An 18779-nucleotide genomic window follows, 5' to 3' on the forward strand; every position below is an offset into this window, starting at 1 on the left:
CGGCGGGTTTCCAGCCCCTCTCCCCGTCCCCGGCTCCCGGCGCTGCAGTAGCGGGACCCGCCCGCAGGTGCCGCCCGACTCCGCCGGCAGCGGCTCGGCGGGGCCCCGGTTCGGTGTCCCCCCCCTCGCCAGCCCCCGGCCACTCGGCCGGTGGGGAGAAGAAAGGCGTTCTGCGGGGCAGAGAGCGGAGACTTGCACCCAGTGTTGCAGGGAAGCTCCAGCCCAAGTGCACTTGGGCAGCCGGGGCATCATCCGGCTGGGTGCTGGTGTCGTGTCCCTTTGGTACCCGATAGGCATTTCCGAAAGCTCCGGAAAGCAGAGAGCGGGGCCTTGGGTGGGTGTTTTCTCTAACTTTTCTGATGGTGTTGCTGTAAGACAGTGCTGTGTGAGCAGAGGTGACCTCTGCCTGGAGAGAGTATAGCCCAAAGCAAGCACCTGCAAAGCTGGTTTTCCTCCTCACGGAGAAGTCCGGTAACTCCAGGCGGGATGCTAGGGACCAGGAAGCCTCTTCTGCTGAGTACCTGAGAGGAGTCGGCCTGTGTCACGACTGAGATACAGCAAGGCTCCCGATGGGTCTGCAAAGCAGCATTTGATGGAGAAATCCTGTCAACGGTTGCTCAACACCCATCTCCAAAGCACTCTGCAGCATCAGCCTTGCTGGTGCGGCAGAATGGGCTGATCCCTCCCAGGGTGTTTCCAGCTTGTGTGCTCCTTGAGAGAGGCTGGCAGGTAATGGAAGAGGATGTGTGAAGGCTACTGAGATGTTTTGCTTTAGAAAAGCCTCTTTCTCCCACCAGCTACCTGGGCCTTTTAAAGCTTTCTAAGCAGCAGAGGGTAGTTTGACTGGAGTGACCCAGAAAAGATGCACCTGGGCCTGGAGCTTGGAGGAAACAACAGTACTTGAGCTACTACAGCCCAAGTGGGAGTTACAGGAGAAGCAACTCAGCTGTCACCGCTCAGGAAGCGCTTGTCAGAGCTGAGATTGTAAAGGTCATGTTCATCCTGTCCCTGAATATGCATCTCCTGTCTGCTGAGGGCAGCCCGAGGACGCAGCGAGGTGATGCTCACCTCACAGGCCGTGGGTGCAAAGAGCTGGCACATGTGGGTGCAGGAGGCAGAGCTGCCCTAGAGACCAGCCCTGCTCTGGGGCGTAAATCCACCCTGTGTGTCTCAGTCGCAGAGCTGTCTCTGCAGAATACTTGGTTTGGGCTCTGCAGTCCCATCACAGCTAAATTATTGCCTTTTGAGAAATACCTGCGCACCCTTTACAGCCTTTTTTTGCTCTTTCAAGGCTCCAGAGCTTCCTGAGGAATGTCAGAGCCGCATTTCCCGTACTGATCTCTACCTTAGCTATCAGGTGTGCTAGAAACCCACGTATCTCCATGGCTCCCCGTGACTGCTCACATGCTGACTTAAGAGTCATTCTGGTTGGGGTCAGGCTTTTCCCACAGGAGCCTGAAGTGTAAAGATTGTCTCTCCAGTACTCAAGCTTGAAGATAAAGCAACAACTTGAAGTTCTGGAGTGTGGCGCTCCGCAGGTTGTAGAGCAAAGTTTAAAAGGGAATTTTGCACTACCGGGAGCAACACAACTATAAATTCTATCATATTTAGAGGGAAAAGGGTTGGTTATTTTGATTTCCTAATCTAACAGAGCTTATGCAATCACATTGTATATCAGTGCACTCATATTCTTCCAAATTCCTCTCTTCTTTAAAAACTTTTTAACCCTTTGGCCAGTTTTATCCAAAACTGACAGAGGTATAGAGCTCAGTTCCTGCATTTACAAACAGCTGGGTAAAGAATGACCCTGCCAGGGCTGCAACTGTGAGAAAGACCAACACATGCTGTCAGACCTTATTAGACACTAGAGAATCTGCACAGCTCCGACAGTTGATTGATGCCCAAACCGTGGGAAAAGCTTCAGTCAGAGTTTGTGCCCTCTCAGGCACCCAGGTCAGTCCCTCAAGAGACGCCAGCCTGTTGAAAGCCAGACTCTGCAATTCTGCAGCTCAGAGCTGTTTGTTTGCTTTTTCATGCCAAGCTGGGAGGGGGCAGGCAGGGAGAAGGAGCTTAGCAGAAGTCTTAGCCAAAAGGGCTAGTGCTGGTCTTCGAGGACAGGACTAAGAGCAGCACAGGCACTGCAGCCCCAAAGCCTGCCTTTGGTATTGTAGAGATGTCCTTCTTGAGGGAATCGCTGCAAATTATCAGCTCTGCTGCCGGGTGGTACAAGATGGCAGGGCCTTGGGGGCACTAATCTGTATTACCACTACGGTTTTCATCTGAGCCTCTCAGTGATCTACAGACTTTCTCTCAAACTCTCATCACTGTTTGAGAGATGGCTCAACAGTTGTTATGAAGTATGTCAGACAGAAGTTGGAAGTGGTGACAATAAGGACAAAACTGAGGTGGCTGGACTCTTCTGGTTACTTTTGGCTGAAATCAAGGTAGGCAGAGGAGATCTAGACAGCTGTGCCCTTTCCTTGATCACAAGATGGACAGTGGAAAAATTTGGACCAAATCCAGTCTGCTCCAACCTATGTCTGCTGTGATAGTTCAAAAGCAGCTCTGACTTTTGAAAATGTAGGAGTTGAAAGACACTTTGGAGATCTTCCACATGTAAAAATGAGCACGGTTTGGTCTGGTCTCTGTACAAAGGTCCACAGGCAGGTGGAAGAGCTCCTGCAGGTATGTTGGAGAACTAGTGGAAAGTCTCCGCTCTTTGGCTGCAGGGGGAAGGTGATGTAGATGATTAGAGATGGGAAGAGCATGTTTGAGGGGAAGGCTTGAGAGGTCAAGGTCAAATGTCTATAATGAAAAGAAAATACTTTGAACAAGAGGGGAAGGTAAAGATATTCTTGGTTGCATAATCTAGTCCAAGAACTATATTCTCTGATTTTTATTCTACTTGTATGAAAAGCATCTCTCTGTCACTTCCTTGGCTCTAAATTGTTTGGCAGAGAGAGTTCATTAGAAATCTGCTCTGTTGAATAGCAAAGTAATGAATCTTTGTGCTTTCCATTTCCTCCACCTGAACGGGAAAGTGTTTTTCTCACACAATCTCAGTCTTGAGCAGTAATAACAAAACCACAACTTCTGTTGCAGCTCTTTATTTGCAGGTTGGATTCCTCTGTGGACACATCTAAACACAAGTGTACATGACCTGCTGGCTACAAGACAGCAGACAAAGAAAATGGTTATGACTGTGTGAACAAGTACGATTCTGATATTTCGGTTTTAAGACAGCAAGGTCCAGGACTCGCTGTCAGGAAAAACTGCTCATGACTTTGAGGTTTCTCACTTATATGCTAAGCTGAGAACAACTTCTATATGCAGAACAATTTTTGTATGTGGTTTTTGGTTTAACACCATACAATCCCTATTTCTGATTGATCAGGTGACACTGAAATGGCTGAAGCTTGGATTATGGCCTGATTTATGCGCGTGCAATTCCAGAGCAAATGCAATCAAGTTGCAGGATTTACATTTACATCTTACATTAGTAAGATCCTGGGCTAACTTGTGTGGCTAACCTGCCTGTTCCTCTAGCTCTTCCACACTGCAAGCGCTGAAGGCCCATCTACTGTAGCTGAAGCTGTTGCACAGGTTAGGAAACAATTATTTAACTCGGTAGCTGAAACATCTGGCTATTCCTTGTCCCCCATCCCAATTCATCAGCTATCTTGAATTATTCTAAAGAGTTCCTCAAAGTTTTAGGGTCTTCTGTTAAATACTCCACTTCTTTCATCATCTAGTATTGCCTTATGTGACTCCTCTGTAATACAAAAGCAGTGTGAGATGATGACGTAAAGGAGAGCAGGGTGCTGTGGACTGAGGAAACGTTGGCTCAGATGCTAGTTCCCAAGCTGTATCTGTCGCTGGTAGATTCGCCTCAGTCCAGGGGAATAAAGAAAAGAAGTAGGAACATAGATGTTTTCTCACTTTCCCCTCTTCTTTCTGTAATGGATGTGGGACAGAGGGAAGGTATTATTTGACATGCCTGCACTCTTAAGATGTTTTTCATTACAGAAGTGTCAAAAATAAGAACCTCCCCCCACCTTAAAATGCTTGGTCCGGCACCTTGTGGGAGGTGCTGTTTCTGAAGGGAAAGGGTTTATTTTTTCTCAGTCTTGAATCAGTCTCAGCTTTCCCTGCTGTGACTGCTGGAGGAGGAGGGGAGGGCTGGCGGGCTTGTGTGCGAGGATTCATTTCCTCCAGCTCACAGAACAACCATCAGGTAGCACTAGGGTTCAGCTGCCATGAGCCCAAACTGAATTTGAACCAGAGGCCCCATATGAAATGCCTGCAGCCCAGGGTGTCTCAGGGAGGCACCCCTGCCCTGCTGCTTGCAGCAAAACCCCCATCTGCTTCTCCTACTGGAAATGGGTGTTAGGAGAGGTCTGAGCCTGTCTGGTCTGAACCCTGTTGGAGCAGAGATGTTCTCACTTTCTGTTTTCCAAGACCTGTGCTGGGGACAGACTTAGAAGTATCCCTAGAACAAATTGACCGAGGTATCCTTTTTCTGACATGCTCCTGGATAAGATGAAGGGACCCATTTGCTCCTTCCCCTGCCCCTTTTCTCAGTGACACAGATATAGGCCATGCAGCTCTTCCTCTGTTTTGGCGAAGGGAGGGGCAGTTTCCTGTTTTTATACAGAAATTAGATTGATCCAGGATGCCTTTGTGCTGCTGCTGGTCCTGATGCACGCAGAGGGGCTAACAGTGTACGTGAGCTCTGTGGCTTTTACTGCAGCTTTCTTGCTTGCTGCTAGCACCAAGCCTTTGACACTCCCTGCACTGCACCATGGCTAGAGCCTCGGGGTTGAGATGTATGGAGGGCCACCCCTCTGACTGGTGCAGGAAGCTCTCAAGCACCACTAACAAGCTTTGCCTGCAAAAACAGGGTCTCCTTTTCCAGTGACCCATTCCAGGGTGTTTGCAGGTTCCCGATGCAGTAGTGCAGCTCCATCCTGCTCCAGCTATGGGACTGCCTGTCCAAGGCCAGGGCTGCATCTGCCATTAACATCCCAGGAATCTGCTCCAGACGGGCAGGAATAAAGTCAAAAGACATGTTTACAGCTGCTAGGGCAAGTAGGGCGGAGCGCAGGCAGGGGAGCAGACACAGCCCAGTGTAACAGTCTCACGGTCTAGCTGTCGCTGTCAAGGAATTGGTCTTGAGTAAGAAGAAATGGAGAGCAAGCAGCAAATTGGCTTTGCTCAGTGCTGTGGCTACAGTTAATAAGGAGGGAACTGGGCAAAGGTAATGTATAATTAAGTTGGCTGATAGCAGAGTTCTGTCCAGAGCAGGAATGTGTTGTATGCTGTCATGCTATAATTAGCAACATTTTGTTATAGTGCTTTTCCTTTCCTTGAAGGATCCCAAAAAGCTTCACAAAATGCACTCGGTTAAAGTTGCCAGCTCCCCTCTGGGAGCAAGGCGCCACGTCTGCAATGCCCTGATCCTGCGCGGTGGAATGGCCCGGGGCTGGCAGAGGGAGAAGGGTGAGGCTTTTCCTCCAAAGACACCCAGCTGGGAGAGACAGGGTCCCTCTACCTGGGGTAACCTGTGAAATGGGTGATTTTGCCTGTGAGAAAGCTGGAACATGGAGAGGTGAAGTGGCTTTCTAAGGTCACCAAGTGAGTCATGGGTAAAGCTAGGAATAGAAGCCAGCAGTCAGGCTCCCAGTTGCTGTACCTATGGTTATTTCTATTTATGCTCTTCACTTCTCTTGCCCATGGTTTACTGAGTGCATTCCAAGAGTAACTTGCCTGCCAAACTTCCTCCTCTTTAAAACCAGAAATGGACAGATAAGATAGTAGAAGAAATCAGTTTAACTGCTGGTATGTGCACAAACATACCTGAACCCTGTCCAAGTTATCAGCCAGTTCTTTTTTAATGCTCTTTCAGGGCTGGAGAAACGCCTCCCGTCTCAAAGCGCCTATGGCAGTTTGCTGGCAGGGTATTGGATGATTTATTTCCTTCGCCTGTGGTCAAAAGGAGAAAAAATAAAAAAAAGCAAAAAATAAAGAAGGCAATTATGTTAGACAGAGCAAAACCCGGTCAAGTGACTCCAATATAAATCCCATGAAGGCAATGGGAGAATCGTGGCTCTGGGAATTAGAAGTTTAGACTGTAAACCAAAATAAAACTGAAACCCCAAATAAATGCTGCATTCTCCCCCAGTAAATTTTCCCAGAATGCCTTATCTACCTCTCAGTGAAGGCCTTGAGACTTTCTTCCATCAGCTTGAGTTGTAAATCAGATTGGGCCCAAGCCCAGAATATCTGAAAAGCCCTAAAGCAGGGGGTAACGATTTGGCTTCTCATTATTCTTGGGGTGACCAGAATTAGACTGCTGTGTCAACTGGTGTTCAAAGGCAGCATAAAAAGGTTAATTCAAGTAGCAGAACTGATATGAAGACAGACTTATATCAAATGGAAGCATGGTAGTGGCACGAGCCACCAAAAATGCTATGCTGCCAGTCTGCTATCTGAAAGCAGGCACTGAGGATGGAGATAGGCTTGCCTACTTTGTGACATGAGCTGTCTAAATTCACACAAACTGCCCTTTGTTGTGGATCAGCGGATGGGCTGCCCTTGTACCCTTGCATCCCAGTGCAGTATCACATCAACTCTCACACTTCTTGGCGCTCTCTGGTCTCTCCTTTCTCCTCCTCCACTTTCTTCTTTTTGTGTTTTGCCCTTTATTTTTCTATTTGCAAAGCTTTTATTGCAGTGTTGTTTTATGATTCTCTTCATTCCCTGACTTGAGAGGTGATCTGCTGTGTAAGGCATGCAGAAGCTCCTGCTGCTGGCGTGAGTCCCCTGGAAGAGCAGAGAGGTGCCTGGGTCACTAGGCTGCCGTCTGAGCCTCAGGATGTGGCCGTGAGCTTTTCTCTCAGCGGTCTGCCCTGTGGAAGCAGGGAGCCGCCTGATCTTTGACCAGGAGGGATTCAGCATTGTGTGGTTTTCTATGTTTCTTCTGTTCTCTACTTTGCTGGATTCTTCCCAACCTTCTCTGGGATCTTTGCAGAGGGATCAGACTGGAATAACGTTGGTTTGGTCCCTAGATATCTTGTATACACAGGCTATCCATTTCTATGAGGCAACTTTCGCAGAGTGTCCCAGGCATAAAAGCTGACCTCTGCTCTTTGCCCTCGTGGTGATTCCCTGATGTTAGAGCTGATGAGTAGTGTACAGCTGAGCTCTCCCTCCTCCTGCCAGTCCTGGCTCTGCACACTGCAGTTCCAGGTCCTTTCACGGAAATTAGCATTTACTTTAAGAACTAAAATAAACAAAAACAAATAAATCTCCTAACAAAATAAGATCAATAAAAACATAGCCAAGTGCTTTGTTTTCCTTAGAAGGTGCATCTTTGTGCATACCCACTTGTGTGTTGCCAAGTTTTTGAAATCAGCAAAGGCTGACATTGTTTACTGCAAATTAAAGACCCTCTGGAGACACTCTGTCTTGCTTTCCAGTGTAGCCTTGGGCTGGGAGAGCGAGGCAGTTGGACAGTAGCATAGAAGAAACCCTGTTCCAGTGTTGCTAACTATAGCATTAATTTCAGAGTCATAAATAACTTCAGTACCATGGTTACAGCACTAGCCAAGTATGATATCATTTAGTTTAGGATTAGGGAAAAATATCTTCCTTGAAGCTGTGGGTTCTAAAATAAGCAACTTTTCCAGAATGGATTTTCTCCCAAAGACTACACAGAGAAACTCCAGCCTGTAGCTGTAAATTAGAAGGATTACTTTAGTAAAACTGACTGGATGAGAAGTGTCAGCAGGTAAAACAGCTCAGAGGGTAGATTCTTCTAAGTTCCTCAGTGAATGACAGTCTGGCACTCTGTCGGTTTTCTTAGAAAACAGTACCTTCCGTGAATGACAGCAAGCATAGACTTTTCCAACCCAAGTTCTGTATTATGGAGACATGCAGAAGCATAGGTCCCTTCAGAAATCAGATGCCACTAATGACCATTAGAAAGATGGATTGAGAGATTGGTGCTGACAGTTCCCATGGCTGCATGGGCAACATTATAGTAACTGCGCAAGCAAACGACAGCTAGCGTGCATCCATTGGTCCAGTCGAACAAACAAGTGTGATATTTGTATTACAAAATTTACACACAATTACATGCACGTACAATTCTGCAGGACCTTAGGAGCTACAGTGAAAGGCTGTTGTGAGAGAGATCCTGACTACATGTTACATACAGTACAGCGCTATAATGGACTACAACAAGAACTTCAAGTGGGACAAGGGGCTCATGTGAGGAGGCATAACAAGAGAAAATTTTATGGAGAAACAGACACTTTAAATGCTGCAAAAATGGTTGTAAGTTGATGATACTGGAAATCTGGCTCTAGGGCTCCTGGATACAAAATGCTAGACCACACAACCCAAAGCACTGATCCCATTCAAAATTGTTCAAAAAGTTATGACATTAAGTCTGTATTGGTAGGCTTTATGCCAGATTAGATATTGTCTTTCTTCCTACTGCCGGCATAAAGCCAGCATAAATGCCGTATTATGTACTCTGGCTAATTCAACAGAAACGTAATTGTGTGCCCAGGCATGATCTGGATTGAATTTGTTCTGCTAAATGATTCAGTAGTGCTCAAACCTGGTATAAAGGACCATAGAATTTGGTACAAACTTCCATTTCAAATTTCATGTCTTCTCTAATGTAATGTAAGGCAAGACAATTTTGCCACATGCAAATGTCTATGATAATTGTTGAAATGTTTTCCCTCAGTTTAATGCCATTTCACAGCACAGATTAGAGGGTGCCCCCCATGAAAAGCAGTGGAGAAACTTGAACACATGGAGAAAAAATAAATGTACTTTTTACTTCTGCTCTTCCTGGTTCTAATCGTACAGAGAACATCTGAAAAGTGACATTTCAGGATAGGCTGAACAAGTTTGATTGATACACTGCATTCACTAGCCCTGCCTCTCACTGCTACAGCCTGATCCCTGCTGGGAGATCCTCTGGTGGTTAACTTACCCCAACTCCTGATAGCAGAGTCTCAGGTTTCGAGGTGAGTGTGGGCTTCTGCAGCTCTGAACAGCCTGAAGACCCTGGCCTTTTTCTTTTGCTCTTTGTCTATGCTAGGCTTGGCTTCTTTGAAGTAACTGTTATCCATCATGAAGATGTGGGAGGCCAGCACAATTTTCATTTTCTCAGCAGTGGATTTAGCGAAAACCAGATACCTTGGCCTCTCTTGGGCTGTGTTGGAGAGATGCTTTTGGTTTGGGAGTAGTCCTCTGTGTGTGTGAGTATCTCTGTTTTGAAGTCATCTGTATTTCAGCTGTGAACTGCAAAGCAACCTAAAGGGGAAAAAAAGAAGATGATGAGAGGAGAATTATATTTGTGTATGAGGACAGAGGTTTTGTGAGTCACCTGGTATACTTTACATGAAAAAATATAAAGGCCATCTGGCCAAGGGAGTGGCTAGAAGAGATCTCACTAACATTAGTACTAATTTACAGTACCAATAGTTTCTTTAGTATGGCCAGTGAATAAAAGTATTGCTTTCAGGCTCAGAAGATATGCAACTTGCTTGTGGCTTTGATGCTGACCTGTCCTTTAACCCTAGCAAACTCAAATCTTTGTCATTTCTCATACTATGCCTGTTTTCTCCACCTTGATTGCAGGACATCTGTTCACTGCCTAATAATTCTGGACCCTGACCTACACTGGGATTTCTACCACCGCACAGGGCATCACTCTTACAATGACCCAGTCTTATTTTATCAGGGTTATTTAGAGCTTCACTCTTTTGTTCAAATCCTCTGCTGTCAGGGAAAAGAGTCAGGTCTGGTCCTGACAGCTTTTGCATGTAGTTGAGCTGCAATATGCCAAAGAGCCTAGTCTGTATTTGGGATGAGGCCTGGCTAGTCCAAGGACCCCTCTCTCCTACAAGGAGAAACCATCCTACAAGGAGAAACCATCTGCCAGAGCTGTGCGTGCATCTCTACTTGGAAGCTCCTGGAAGCTGTTTCCAAGTGTAGTTTAGAAATATGCAGACAATTACATATCACTGCTGTTGTACTAAGACTGCCAACTGTGGGGTCAGGTTGTCCCCTTTGTTTTCCAGTAATTACTATTTTTAGTTCAGGTTTCATTCGAGTGTAACGTTTTTAGTTGAGCCCAAAGGTCCTCTGGCTGTGCTCTGTACAGCTTCACAGAAGACAGATGGGCCATTATAGACACAGTGTACTTAGTCTCTGCCACTTCATGAGATTCAAAGTCCAATTCAGTTGATTAAAGAATGATGTTTTCAAGTTCTGAGAAAAGCTGTCTCAGGATGGAAACAGAATACCTGCAGCAGAAACACAATTTAACAGGGAATAATTTCACCTGCACAGTAAAACAGGAAGACTGTAAATGTTCAGGGATCACACAAAAAGTCTTCTATGGCTTGTGTTTTGTTTTAGTAGCTCAGACCATGTCAGCTTGTTAAGTGTATCTTGGGAGATTCATGGCCTTCCTCAATTCCAAGGCAGTCTTTGACCTAAAACAAACCAAAATCTAAGGAAGGAACTAGGCAGCCAGGCACTGGCCAGAGTAAGTCAGTGCAGCTCCACAGTTCACATCAGCAGGGAAGCTGGGCCAGGCAGCGTTCCTGGAACTGTGGTTCAATCTCAGTCCAAATGCCGAGGTTACCAGTGGCCATCCCAGCTGCAGCATGAGCTGAGGGCATGAGTCAAAGCCACAAAAGGCTGTGACGACCTTGCCAAGTATAAAAAGTGCAAAGATGCTAGGTACTGCCTTGCCTGTGCTGATTACTTCTGGCTGAGAGCAATGAAGAAGGTACAAGGCACTGGACATCAAATACCCAGGTGATCAAGAAGTCTCAATACATCTGTTGTTCAGAAAGCATCATATATATTCTCACCTTCCACATACATTAACCAACTGATCCTTATAAGAGGCCCGGGAAGATCCCAAGTAGCATCTTTTACTGACACCACAAAGGGTAATTAGCTGACTAAAGATTGCAAACATCAGCACCCATATTAAAACTGGGACTCGGAGAGGTCTTACGCTCATTACTTGCTGCTGCTGCCATGTACCTGCAGCACCCACTGCAGCTGGGGAGCACTGGCCAGAATCCCAACGTTGAGAAACCACAGCTCTTGAATAAAGGACTGCCACACAAACACAGGGGTCTCACATTTAGGATGCCATCACGACACAGAAGCCCAGACAGGCAGGTTTAGGTCAACAACTTCTGAAAACAGTCAGTATAAAACAGAAACTACTGTTGCATTTAGCTTGTTGCTACCAAAACAGGTTCCTTGCAGTCATACCAGTATTCTAGAATAAAACCTGAAGTCTAGCTCCTGGTTTCAACCCTCAGTGTAAAACATAGCTGACTGCAGATTAGCACAAGGTGGCCAATGACTGCAGGTAAAAATTATACTAAAGGTGGATTAAACACAGCATTATGGCTGAAGTGTGGCGAGGTGCCTGCCAGAGCTGAAAGACCCGGGGAAAATGAATACAAACCCATGGACAAACTATGGGAGCAAGCTTGTTTTTCACCAGGGCGTGTGAACCAAACCTGTCAAGTTTCACACGAAGGGCAGCCCGAGACATACTCGTTTAGTTCTCAGAAACTGGAATTTGTGCATAAATATGTGACAGCCTGTGGTAACCAGAAGCTATTCTTATCACAGGAAATGCTGTTGGTCAGGAGCAACAAATGCGTTTGGTCCCCACAGCGCTAACAAGCCTTCGACTTTGTCTATGCTACACAGATCCTCAGGTTTATTTCATTGACAATGTTCTTAATAACAAAGGAGATGATTGAGTAAATTAGTTTGACTCTAAGCAGACAAGCCAACAAGACACAGAGAAGAACATGTTCAGAGCAGAGGGATATGGTGGCATGTAAGCAGTCTGCCTTTGCCTCAGCTGGGTTCTCCTTAGATTGATTTGTACCCCGATGAACATGACTAGCAGGAAGGTAAATTGATTTAATTTACATATTAACACAAAAGAAGAAAGTTTAGGGTGTTTGGAGGGTTTATAACACACAATGGAAGGTGGGTGGCAGCTTAAGTGAGACTAAAAGAATCTTAATTGAGTGTAAAGGAGGTTAAATTTCTGCCAAAGCTGTTTCAGGAGCTGCCAGAAGATGCCAACTTACCTCAGTTTAAGATCCATCAAAGTAGCGTTAGAGTTTGGCCTTAAGCATTGAGTAAGCAGCTTTACGTGCCTGTGGGAGGGAGTGATATCCTAACAATAGTAGGAATGGTGCATGGTGCATGCAAATTACTCTGAATACATTTGCTCTTCACAGTGGATTTTGGATGAGGATGGAAAGGAAATTAATTTCTTTTTGAAATAAAGCCCAAAACGTTGGTAGTCATTAAGATCAGTAAGTGATTTAAGTGAAAAATTAGCTCTTGTGCATGCAATAAAAACTTTGCTGTGCTGTATCTCAGAAAATATACTTTGTAAAAGAAGTAGTGAATTTGGGGGTTTCTATGTGAACAATGACTATATTTAAAAAAAAATAAAACACAAAACAAAGAAAAAGCCAGGAAAAGGACTTTGACTGTAGAGAGAAATACTCTGAATTCCAGGGGGAAAAAAAAAAAAAAAAAGGAAAAAAAAAAAAGAAAAAAGAAAACCTATTAGAAAAATGCTTTAAAGAGGGGTTCTGTAAGTAGATTTAAAAGAAAAGCCGCTGAAGACAGAAAATGGCTTTCTATAAATGAGGAATCCTTTCATTTGTACTACTCTTACAAAACAACGCAGGAAATCACACAGGATGCTGCTGATGAGAAGGAGGAAGTGGTTTTAAGGATGACATTGGACTCTGCAAGTGGGATGCCAGACATACCTAAGCGTATGTCTTTCTACCAGTTTATTATACCATGAACTGCTTCTGCTTTCTCTGCCTCTGCTGCCAGAGGAGCAGCGCACACTACAGTGAACAACTCGGGGAGCTCTATTTGAAGCCTCTGTGGCTCATGACTCAACACAGCCAAACTGTCTCGTAATCTCTTGCTTCAGGGTGTTGTTGCAAAACCTGTTCAGGAACTGAAACTTTTGAAGTCTTAGAGCTGTCTGGTGAAGGCCCCACCTACTCAGAGTCCTGTTTGACTCACGACACTTCATGTGGGGAGCCGGCAATGCATGAGAAGGCCTTATTATATAAATAGGGCAAAGTACTTGACTTCTGCAGAACACAAGGCTGCCTTTGCCATTTTTAAGTGGTTACAGTAAACAAGATAATCCATGTTTACTGAGGTCCTTGGTGTGTTATTTTCCTTTCACTCTTGATGTGGTGTACAGGTTCAAAGGCACCAGCACAATACCTCTTTGCCTCAACAGAAGTTGCATGAGGCGGTTTCTAAGAAGGCTGCATGTGCACAGCCTTGTGTGATTGCTGTGATAGCGTGTGCATCTACTGTAACTGCAAATGAAAACAGTTTCAGTTCTAGCTAGTCATTTGCTACAGTTTTGAATACACTTAAAAATAACTGTGCACACAAATAATGCATACGGATGCACCTACAGAATTTGTGTACAGATTTGTGTATATGTGTATATGTATATCTATCTATCTATATACTTGGCACACTTTCAGTGAAGGTGCCTGTGTATTTCTGCATGAAGTCTATGTCCATGCTTCTTTTACTGTATAGGAAATGTAGCTCTGATTGATTGATTATTTTCAGCTAATCTATATAGCTTTTAAGCAGTTAAGTTCAGCTCAGTAGCCATATGAAGCTGAAAAATCTTAAATTTCTATCAGTGCCCTTAAAAAAATCTAAACTCAGAGTAAAATAGTTATTCATAAGGCTCGCTCATAAATGGTTCATTAAAACATTATATTGGTGAGCCTATAACAAAATGCAGGCTTTCACTTCCACGCTGTTTGTCACTCACGAACAGAAATTCAGGAGACTGACTCCACAGTACTTAATCAGAGCCAGTGCAGATCTAGCTGCCTGTTCATCTGTCTTAAATCTCCAAACGCAGTAATGCATCAATTCTGTCAACTCCTGCTACAAAACGGAAATGTATTTTCCTGCCAAGTGTCACCTAAGCATCAGAGGGATGAGTCTCAGAGAGGCCAAAACCCTGCTCAGATGTGTGGCTCAAAAGGTCCCTTGCTTCAGCAGCACCTGCCCTACCTGTCCTCGTGCACGTGAAATGTGCTGAGTGCCTTTGTCTTCCATGCAAAATGTGGCTTCATTTCCTGACTTCTGTAGTGAAGCAAAAAACATCTTAAGAACTTTGAGGGGAAAAGCTTTTGCATCAGTATGAAAATATTATGGACAAATAGGAATAAAAATAGTCATGTTTTACATTTGCAATTTATAAAACACAACTCAATTTCAAATCTGCTGAAAAAAAAAAAGTACCCTTGCCTAATAAACAAGGTCCACCTGCAGTTTGGCTTTTTAGTTTCAAGGTTTCTCTTTGCTGATGGAAGTGGCCTTCGTGTGGGTTAAAGCTCTACAAATGGTTGCACATTGAGGTTTAGCGCTTATCCAGTTTCTCAAGACGAGGTCAGCCTCTGGTATTCGTGTGGTCCAAGGTAAAACAAGATTGGTTTTCATGATGGTAGAAATGAGACAAGTGAGGTCCTTGTTCTACAACACTACTCTAGAAGTTACCAAAGAGCCCTGGAGCAGGAAGACCTGGGGCTAAGGTTATCCTCACAGATGCCTTTCCTGAGCTAGATCCATTCCCTGGGTAGAAGAGTGGAGGAGAGCAAGGATTGCTGCAGTGCACTGCACTCCCAGACAGAAAACACTTTTGCAAATGAAGGGAAGACAGATTTCCCTGAAAACACTGCATCACATTTCCTAGGCTAGTGCAAAATACCTCCTAAGACAGTCTGGATTGCTGCTGCTTCGGTGTGGATGCAGCCACACAAGTTCAATCTGAACACAGGCTCCCATTGTGAGCATTGTGGCTGTCTTGACTCCCCCAGCTGGCTTTCCACCCCAGGGAAGTCTCAGGGTGAAAACTTCTCAGAGGGACTCTGTGAGGCCCTGGGTATTGCCTGGGTGGGTGGAGGCCCCATAGCCTCACAATCTGGCCCTGCATGAGGCTTGATTTTCAGAAGAGCTCAGCTGCCATCTGCAAGCTTGCTTTAGCGGCCAGGCTTTGAAAACAGCTCAGCTCTTTAGAGACTGAACTGTCGAAAATCTGGTCAGTTGTGTAACAAAAGGAGCTGCCACATGCTAATTCATAGTCATTCGATCTCTAAGAAAAGCTACTTAGCAGATCTGGACAAGCGCTGAAGCTGATAAGGAAAGAACTCATTAAATTGATAGAATTAGCGATCTCTTTTAGCCTTCTCTCCAGCATGTCATTTGCCACCTGTCACTCACTCTGTTGTTTCTGTAACTTGGAACAGTAGGTTTTGGGAGCAGAGATTGTGTCTTCCTACATCTTCTGCTTAAGGTTCTTTTAACATTACGTAATTACCAATAATACAAAGGGAATAGGGTATGAGAAGAGAGCTGCAGATATCCAATTTTTGTGATGTTGCTCTTGACAGCAAAAAGCCCTTTCTATCTCAAGAATCCTTTATAGTAAGTATGTCTCCTAAATAAAACATGATAAGACTCAAAAAAACCCCAACCCCGAAACCCCAGCAAAGCTCTCTAGAAAACCGCTGTAACTAACACATTGCTGGAGCTAGCCACAGGCAAACTCACAGGCCAGTCTGTTGACTCAGACAGTGCTAACTCTGCCTGAGAACAACCCCAAGAGCAGACATTTGGGTTCAAACACCATGAGTCCAATTTCCAACAGACACTGAAGAAACAGGCCTGAAGTATATTTTCTTAAATTATTCCCCCCCCCAGGAGGCCCTGGGAGAAACCACAGATTGAGGAACACAGCCTGGTTCAAAATTGTTGGGAAATTACCTTTTAAATCCTGGTATCCCACAGTTCAGTGTCCTGGGAAAAGGCATTGCAGGGACATCTCCCTGCTGCCAGCGTTGGGCTGGAAGATCTGTATAACTGCAGAGGCTCTTGCCCACCATTATGCAGACAATACATTTATATAAAAGAGACAAAAAGGAAGCTCCTTTTTGGGGACAGGACCTGTTGCCCTGATGTAGTGTACCTGGACCATGGCACGGCAGCTCCGTGCAACACCCCTCCACACCACACCTTCCCACCCCAGGGTCTCTCTGAGAACCCTGTCAGCCAGCACGGCGCGGCCTGCTGCGGCTCCCCACGCCCTGCCTTCCCCACACACAGATTTGGGGTTTCCTTTGAGGTCTAGACACGGTAACAGCATTAGCACCTGCCTGACCGGCCCGCCACAGCGCTCGGGGAGCGAGGCCTGGGCTGCTCCCGGCCGCAGAGAGGTTATTTTCTGTCAGGGTTTTCCCTCCTCTCCTCTCCCCACTCCTCTCCATGAACTTCAGGGCAGTTCAAGGAGGCCTCAGGGCCTTCGGGGACGGCAGCGCGCTGGGCTGGGCGGTCTCTGCGCCCTTCACCGTGGCCTCTGTCCCGCCGGCCGGTCCCCCGAGGCCGGCTGGGGGTCTCCGGTGTCCCCCCCGTCCCCAACAGCCGCTCTTACCCGTCCCCCTTCCCGCCTGAGCGACCCGCCGCGGCCTCCTCCCGCCGCCTGTGTACGGGCGCTGCCATGGCCACGGCGCTGCTAGGCAACGCGATCACGTGACGGCGGCCGGCCCGCGGCGGGAGCGCGGCGTCGACAGACGGAGGGGGCGTGATTCGGAAGGCGTGGTTAGACCGAGAAGGGCGTGGCTGCGGGGAGGGGGCGTGGCTCGGCGTTGCTAAGGGGGCGGTTGCTAGGGGCGTGGGGGAAATGGCGGCGGTGCTGTGGAGGGGAAATGGCGGTGGGTGCTGAGGCGAGGCCTGGCCTAGCTCTCTGTGGGGTCCGGTCAGCCGGTTCGCCCCACTGGCCCTCTGGGCTGGTCCCTTGATCTCCCCTGGAGCCTTTGTCATGATCCTGATAATAATGGACGTTTTTGGGCTCGGGCAGGGCAGGCTGCCCCTCAGGTGCTGCGCAGGCCCCAGTGTGGTGGCCCAGCTCTTGTTGGCCCTCTCTTGGCGCTTAGCAGCAATAATATTTCATAATTACCATTATTTTCACGGGCGAACTCATTTGAATTTTTCTCATCTATCGCTCTCTCCGCTGCCCTCTTATTGCCAGCAGAGATAAGAGCCACTTTGTATGATTTAATTTACTGTGTACTGGAGTTTTTTAGAGAGGTTTCCGCTAGCGGCTCCTGCTTGCAGGCCTGGGCTGTATTTAATATTCTTGACTCCCTGCTCCGAGCCCCAGCTGTGGGGCACTTTCGTTAAGAGGCTCTGCAGCAGGGTGTCTGTGTCAGGCAGCCTTTGTGTCCCTTTGGGCAGTTCACAGCCATCTTGTTGTTCCTTTGCGTGTTATAGCTGGAAGCAAATGGCTTGTCTAGCAGAAGAATTAAGGTCTTTTTTAATGTTAGCTAAGTGCTTTTTTATATTAGGAAAAGGTGTACAGTGAAATCTCAGTAAATAGGTACTGAAGCATGCTGCTTCATATTCCTGATTTGGGTTTTTTTTTCATTATGAAGACAAATGCTTGCAGGAACTCCATTTTTATTTCCCAGCTTCTTTCATTTCTTTTGGCTGGGCATCATCAGCCAAATAGGTATAATAAAAACATGGAAGAAAGCAAATGCACACGAGCGTGTTTTACCTGAGCAGATGTAAAATTGCACTCATTAAAGAGCATATTTAGGCATAAAATGCAGCTCAAAAAATCTCTGTAAGAGCTTCCACTAGGGAAAAAGATTGCTTTGACCTTCAGAGATTGACGCAATGTGCAATGTTTATTAATAGTTTTAGCAAGAAAGTAGTTATATGGGGGGATGTCTTGCCTTTTATTTGACTGATTTTAAGAGTGCCCTTACCGTTTCCTAACTTTCCTGCTGAATAGGGTTGATGAAAAACTCCCCTACTCTTAACGTCTTGGCTGCTGGCTTATACTAATGTCCATCAAAAGATTTCTCTACTCCTCTGATGATGAAAGTAGCACTGTAAATGCTGCAAGACCCTGCGCTTAATCCCATTCACTGCCTTTCCAGAAATGGGAGGTGGATCCAAGGCTCCCAATAGCAGTTCTGTGTATGAGAAATGCTCTCTGAAGCATAAGGGATTTTCTTGCACTGGGCTTTGCTCAACTCATCAAAGAATATAAGGACCCCCACAGGAAAACAGAATGCTGTGGTGTCGTTTTTGGGATAGCATAATGCTGGGAGCCCTAAGGCTGATCGAGTCCTGAGGAAGAGTTTGACCCCCAGGTCCTGCTCCCACCCCCAGATATCTGTGAATCCACTGGCAGAGTTTTTAACACTTCCCATGGGTGTTGCTTCGAGCTGCTGCCATGCCCAGCAGCAGCAGTGCTGCTGTCTGAGATTGACCTGAGTCACGGTGCTGGGTTGTAAGGGTCGGCAACACTTGTGCCGTGTGATGGGACAGAGAAGTACGAGGTGTGTCACAGCCGCTGTGTCGTGGTGTGTTTAATGGTTGTCTGTCACACGTATGAAACAAAAATGCAGCCTGAAGTCGGAGAACATGCCATTGAGATTCTGCTGTGAAGTGTGTTTCCTGACACGGGGCTTGGGAAGGGACCTTTCTGAAGCATCCCCTTGTTTCTCCTTGGGAGACGCTTTCTGCCCTTTAGGAGGTTTTCTATAATCAAGAATTTCAAGATCTGCTTTCATGTTTTTGCTCACAATTTGTCATGGGTGTAATTACTCATGCTGAAGGTCTTC

At 46.2% G+C, this 18779-nt stretch overlaps 1 long non-coding RNA gene across 2 annotated transcripts; it reads right to left on the minus strand.

The window, feature by feature from the left end:
* Positions 1-3091: 3091 nt before the first annotated feature.
* Positions 3092-16682, minus strand: LOC138689191 (uncharacterized). 2 transcript variants are annotated; one of them, XR_011328041.1, is made up of 4 exons: positions 16577-16682; positions 9011-9333; positions 5857-5982; positions 3092-3954 (listed from the first exon to the last, which is right to left on the minus strand). It is a non-coding gene; the product is annotated as an uncharacterized lncRNA (long non-coding RNA). The 2 variants fall into 2 exon arrangements; XR_011328042.1 differs by lacking the exon at positions 16577-16682 and adding an exon at positions 15913-16026.
* Between the last annotated feature and the right edge of the window lie 2097 nt (positions 16683-18779).

The sequence above is a fragment of the Haliaeetus albicilla genome, chromosome 2 (genome assembly GCF_947461875.1).
Source record: "Haliaeetus albicilla chromosome 2, bHalAlb1.1, whole genome shotgun sequence".
Taxonomy (NCBI): domain Eukaryota; kingdom Metazoa; phylum Chordata; class Aves; order Accipitriformes; family Accipitridae; genus Haliaeetus; species Haliaeetus albicilla.